Source organism: Lagopus muta, chromosome 5, assembly GCF_023343835.1.
Source record: "Lagopus muta isolate bLagMut1 chromosome 5, bLagMut1 primary, whole genome shotgun sequence".
Classification (NCBI taxonomy): Eukaryota; Metazoa; Chordata; class Aves; order Galliformes; family Phasianidae; genus Lagopus; species Lagopus muta.
In genome coordinates, this window is record NC_064437.1 from 734,428 (window position 1) to 741,215 (window position 6,788).

The 6,788-nt window shown below is 47.0% G+C and overlaps 1 protein-coding gene across 2 annotated transcripts in view; it reads left to right on the forward strand.

Moving 5' to 3' along the window:
- NEGR1 (neuronal growth regulator 1) overlaps positions 1-6,788 on the forward strand; it is a 188,246-nt gene that overhangs the window by 161,162 nt on the left and 20,296 nt on the right. The window lies entirely within an intron of this gene.

Sequence of the window (6,788 nt, forward strand, 5' to 3'; positions counted from 1 at the left end):
TTATCAATTTGAGGAGTTCTGCTTTTTTAGCCAGGAAATTCAGCTGGCTTCAGGCATCCACAGGAATGCCTTGATAGTGAAACCAGTATTTCTCCCCATGATGTCACCTTTTTCCTTTCCCTCTCCCACTGCTGTGAGGCCAAGCACCCCAGGGTGCTGGTGACCCAGAGCAGCCCAGCACTGATCTGAGGGCATTGCCAGCCTGCATCACCCATCAGTCTGCTCACACTGATCTCATTCTTATTTCAGTACAGTGCAGTTGCGATGCACAGCATTAGTGGGAACACCTGAAATTAGGCTCAGCTTGGTTGAGATTGGGGTTTTCAGCAGGAAGGGATTTTGGTTAGGGCCAGTTTTTACCTCGAGGTGCTTGCAGATAAGCTATGCACGTGAGGCAGCCTTGTGCCATGCCTTCATCCCAGGCTGTGGTGTGCTAGCCCTGATTCCTGCTTGAATGCGGAGATGGAATTGTCACTGTTTGATGGGCTATTTTTATTAAACAGGCCTTATATCACTGTAGCAGAAATACGAGGTCATGGCTTGAAGCAGTGATTGAGCACCTGGTGGGAAGGCAGCGTCAACCCAGGGGGAGCTCAGGTGTATGAAATGCAATGCAATGTACCTGAGTGACTGGAAGGGCTGGAGCCAGGATCCATCCCTTTCCAGCCCTCATTTAAGGGTTGGCAGTGGAAGTGAGGCTTTCCAAAGGTGAGCAACCTCTTTTCATTATTTCTGTTCCCCCTGCTATTGTATTTGAGTGAATCATCTCTTGCTGCAGCTTGGGACCTTGCTGCTCTGCTGTTGCTGCTCTTTCCATCACGTTACATATTGCTAATAAAATCTTAGCCGGTCTTTCCAGCTCATTAATATGCAGTAGCAGGTCATATGAAAATGATTATCAAGCTATATTAGACTTGTATTTATTCAACTTTTCTCATATATGCTCCGAAGAGGCAGAGTGGATCTGATTCCAGAAAAGCATTCTCCACTTGGCCCTTGGGCTAAGCAATAACTTTTATTGGAAGGCAAAGTTATTTGAGTCACTGATGATAACCTTACCAAAGAGACTATTGCTGAAATAGAACAGGAAATAATACTAATATATATATATATATATATATATATATATATATATATATATATATATGTGAAACTTTCTTTTTTATGACACCTTGGGTAAATTATTTTTAGCACTTCTAAAGAAGGAGAGGAAAGCCTGGCAGACTCAAAGGAAGTGGAAGCTGGGGTTTATTTCAAATCATAGAAACAATAGAGCCCTTTGACATATTCTTAGCTCCAGTGTGGGAACATTGCTGATAATTATAGCCCTTCAAAATCCCATCCCACCAAGAAATGGGTTAGAACTGCAAGTTAATGTCAAGTATTTGAATCTGTTGTTGTTTCTGCTCTGTAAAGAGAGAGAGAGGGGAAGGAGGAAGATAGTTGGGAATGATGGCAGCCCCAGGAATTCAGCCCCTGAGGAGGGCTGCGGGGGGCAGGCAGTATCAGGCAGCCCCAGCTGAACGCACCCTGGAACACAGGGCTCCTTCCTGAGGGGGAAACCTTCTGCTCTTTGCTCCCAGTGGAAGGGAAGGAACCACTTGTAAGACATCTGGAAGAATTGATGAGGGACATCTCAGGATACGTGTGGTAGCAGGGCTGGATGCGATAAGCCGAGAGGTGAATTGCAGATTCTACAGCAGTGTTCATTTTTCTGTGAGAATCAAAGACTTGTTTTAAGTGTCCTGCACGTTTTGCATGGCACAGGCATGTCCTCAAGGCATAGGGAAGAACTTGGAAGCAGTTCCTGGGCAGGGAAGGGGAGCTCCATGCACAGGCCGGCTGCTGCCCTGTGCTGCGCTGCCTGCCATCCCCTGCTCTGCCTGTCCTCCTGTTGTGTTGTATCTCAGGTTCTACAAAACCTGAGTGTTTCAGTCATGTCTAATTGTAATGCATTCCCGGACCTTTAAAAAAAAAAAAAAAATGCCTAGAAGGTTTTCTTCCCATTTCCAAGAGAAGTTGCATACAGAGCATCGTTTTTGAGGGATATTTATCCTCACTGTTCTTAAAAGCCTGCAGTGATCCAGACCCCTCACCCTCCATGCAACCCAGCCCCGTTTTCCTCCATCACTCCTCCCAGTCTCCCCAGCTACAGCCCAGTCCTGCTGCCCTCATCCTGCCGCAGTCCAGGGAGTGTGACTGCCTTACCTTCTCCAGGGCAATCCTTATCCAATAGCACTCTGTTTGCTCCTTGGGCTTTAAGCTGGCCTGCTGCTTGGCCTTCCTCGTGGCTGAGTGGTTCTCAGTGTCCTCAGGCTGCTGTCTGTATGTCCGTGAAAGCAGCCATCTCGCTGCATGCTGCCCTGGAGCAGAGCAGCAGCCCCACAGCACACCTACACTTGTATGTACACGTCCCAGGGAATATTTGTCCTTTTGTAGCAACACAGCACTGATGATTCACTGCAATCACAGATGCTTTCCTGAGGACTTGTCACAGAGTCAACTCTTGTTCTCCCAGCAAGCATGAAGATGGCTATTTTTGTTAAAAGAGCCGTTTTGAGAGGCCTTATTAAATTGGTTGTTTTTTGGTCAGGTTACTTTTGCTGGTTGAGTTTGACCTGAATTCTAGCCATGCCCTCCACCGTGCTTGAAGCTCCTTCTCATGCAGCTGTTGCATTCAGATTCCAGGTTGGCTCAATGTGGGACAGACCTGGTGCCCATGCTGGAGGATATAGGGGATGGGATTTAGGATTTGTTGTTCCTGCTTCTGAGCCGTACAGTCAGCCTCGAGACATCAGCTCAGTGCTACCGACTGTGGTTGGACTAGATGATCTTAGAGATCTCTTCCAGACTTAATGATTCTATGGCTCCAAGCCCTGCTGTACCCTCTAGACAAAGCATTGGCTGTCTTCTTCTGTCCCCATTACTGGTGGCACCTGGAGACCACGTGGGGATGGGGTGGCATGGGCTCATCCCTGTGCTGCCACTGCTGTTTCCTCTGTGCCAAAAGCAGTCTCTGACCTTCAAGGCTGATATGCATCAGGAATTCTCAGGTTTTAAAAGACACTTTCTTTGTTCCAATATGACTGCACATTTCTTCTGCAGAAAGAAATCTGAGATAACTTGAGTATAAAGGATGATATATAAAGCCAAGTTTTATTCTATCCAGTCTCAGTAATTTTCCTCATAAATACTTCTCGGTATTATGAAATATTGCTTGCAGCAGAAATTGGGTATGTTGGGGCTGTACTATTTTATCTTGCTAAACACCGAGGCAGTCTGTGTTCAGAGCCTGCTGCATTTATCCTATTAATGTATTAGCAGGACTCCTTTGCTTTGTGTTATTTAATAGAAGGTTTTTATTTGATATGATCAAATCCATCTGTGTCTAAATGGAACTCCCTTAAAGATATACTGTGCAACAGTGCATCAGAGTGTAAAAACGCTTTTGTTTTTGAAGTTACACCAAAAGCACACCAGTAATATCTGCAGGATTTGCATCAGCCTGCTTTGTCTGTGCCCCGCAGTTCTGATGGCGTGATACCCAAAGACATTTGCTTGAAGAAACAGCTGTGCAGCCAGCAGTATGGGGGGATCTGTTATTTGCACTGATTACCAACAACACAGGCTCAGGCTCACCAGCAGCAGCCCCTCCCCTGCCCCATTTTTTCCCAAGTTATCAGAGTCCACTGTAAACATGTAGAGGTTGAATAACCAAAGGGACGTGTGCCTGGCCCACTGGGAGGCCCACACTGACAGCCAGAGCACATCCCCAGCACTGCAGGGACACGCACCGTGCCCTCAGCTGTCACACGGCTGGGGTCTGCCTGCCATCCCAGCAGGACGCTGACACAGCCCTGCTTACAGCCTTGGCAGGGCACAGACATGCAATGGAAAAGTAGTATTGCAGTCATGCAAAAGCTTTGACTTAACCCAAAAACCTCTTAGGATTTTTTTTTTTTTTGGCTGATTTTGGGAATGCTTTTGTTCCCAAAATTTGAGGGTTATTTGTGAGTAGGGATCAGGACAATCAGAAGCCTTCTGCAGGCACTTTGCAGCCTCCCCCAGCCATGGTTCTGCATTCTGGGCCTTTAACAGCATGCAGATGCTGAGTGCTCACCTACCACTTCTGGTCCTGACAACTGCAAAGCATGTCAGGCACGCTCCATTGCATGAACACAGAGACAAAAGCCATCTGACTTACAATCTACATTGCTGTGTATATTACTGAGCTGTGTTTAGATCAGTACATTGCTGCTGACAACATTTAGTGTGAATTACCTGCAGGTTGTGGGTAGGAGGATGGGGAATGGCTCTGCACACACTGCCTGGATGGTGGAGCAGTTCTGGTGCAGGAGGCTGAGCTGAGTGCCCTGTGGCTTTACCCCTATAGACACATGCATCTGAACACAGTCTGAACCAGTATCGCCTGCCAGTTCAAAATCAGATACAGAGCATGGCACCAATGGGGTCTTTATGGCTGAGCAAGGAATAATTTGTTTTTATTTTCAGTGCATAAACTAAGATACATGCAAACACACACAGGGCAGTGTTCCTCTTCAGCGTCGCTGATGGCGTATTTATCTCTAGTATTCACCATGCTAAGCTTTAATATTTTAATGCAACAAATAATTGCTTTCTACTTCCACAGAGCAATTATCTTAGATCCTCTGTATTCCTATTTACAACCTCAAAAGATTCAGATTTATCAATTTAACTGAACGAGTGAATTTTGCACCGTGGTTGGACTCCTGCCTTGACAGTGACTGCACAGGGCCGTGCAGTGGGTGTCCTGCTGGGTCTGTGGCTGCACGTGGGCCAGGGCCAGGCTGTCCCGTCCCAGGGCTGGGCTCCTCAGGGCCACAGGGTCTCCCCACCCTCAATCCATTGCGTTCTCGTGCAGCCTTTGTAGATGGTTCCTCCACAGCCATCCATCCTCTGCTGCCTTCAGGTATCAGTGTGCTTTGAGATGCTATCGTGGGACTCTGGTGAGCCCTCAAGGGCTGTTCTCTCTCCAGCTTCTCCTGTAACAGACAGTTCTGACAGCCCAGTCTTCATCTTCTTACTGCTTTGACCTTGAGTTAGTTTATCCCTTCCTTCTCTGCGTGTTTTAAGTCTTGCATACAAACTATTAAGGCTTCCCTACAATAAATCATTAACCTGAATATAGTTAACTGAAATGCTTATTAACGTCTCTCTGCATAATCCATTTAACAGAATTACTCTTGCTTATTCAGGCAACCTAAAGAGGTCCGTGCTTTTGTCTACCAGCTTCAGCATTAGAGCTTGTAATTATTTCTGGTTAATGCAGCCCTGGGTGTTAGCAAATGTTGGTTTATGCATTTCAGCATAGTACTTTTCCTAATCTCTTGTATTAATTAGAGATAGTGATATAGCATTACTTTGCTCCTTTATATTCACTACCAGGAGAGATGTCTGAATATAATCCCATCTGCGCCGAGAGCGCGCTCACTTTCACAACTGCTAAGTGTGACAAACCTTAGGATTATGTGGAAGTAATCACTGCGTTAAGGAAAGTGCTGCACGTGGGCAGAGGTGGTGTGGGGCTGGGGAGGTGGCACAGGGCTCCCTGGGGCACCATCAGTGGGTTGGAGTCCTTCTCTATTCTCACGTCTGGGCCTCCTCCTCCTCCAGGATTCTTTCACATCATGCCCCATCCCTGCAGACTCCCGAGCTCAGGGATGGGGCTCTGGGCACGCGGTGGAGCTGTGGGTGTCCCTGTTCATTGCAGCGAGTGGGACCATGTGGCCCTTAGTGGTCCCCTCCAGCTCAAACAATTCTGTGCTCCTATGACTGGTCAGCCAGCTTTGGGAGCCACAGCTCTTCCTGTTGCTGACACAGTAGGTGTATCTTTCCCCATTAATTCACCTAGCACCTTCATGCTGAAACAATGCAGCTATGATTTAATAAGCTTTACAAACACAGTGATGGTTTGTATGCAGCAAATCAGATTTACATAATTTTCCACTGGCTTTTAAAGCCACTGAAATTCAAATTATCTTTACTTGGGGAAACTCTTTTAATATGCTAAAACGAAATACCACCTACATTATGCTTGGGTTTGCTAGCTTGCCTTTTCCAACGCATTAAATGTTGATTTGTCATGGCGGTTTATCACAGAAAGTTCCTTTTTAATGAGAAGGGAGGGGAGTGCCCTGTAGTTAGTCATGGCTGGAAGCCGTTGAAGGAACAAAAGGGGAAGCTTTAACGTCTAGAATGAATTTGGTCATATTGTGTTGTTGCTTTGTGTACTGCTGGGATGGGCACCACCTTGGCTCTCTCTTGCTGCAGCTCAGCACCCACAGGCAATTCCCCATCCTTGTCCCAGGTAGGCTGTGGGTCATTTTTAACTCCATGCAATAAATAAGGCCCAGAATCCCTCCGTGGTGTTCTCAGCTCCTCCACCTTGGGATATTTCATGCTTTTGTGATTCTGAGAAGGATGTGCAGAGCTGATGAATCAACAGATTTTGCAGCTCGGATCTGAGTTTCACCTACACAGCCAACGTCTGCTTGTGCAGGTGGCACTGGGTGTAAGGCTCACACAGCTTTTGTGTTTTGGAATAGGCAGAAGCAGTGCAGTATCAAAAGCAAACACTCTTACCAGCATTCAGTGCTGTGGCGGCAGTGGGTGCTGGGGCCTCGTGGACCCCATTTCTCCCCTCACCTCCACTGCACACCTCCAGTGCTCACCTTGTGTCCAACCCCACCTCACTGATGTCTGTACTCCCAGCTGGGTGTTGGGTTCCCCATCATCCCCCTGGGATT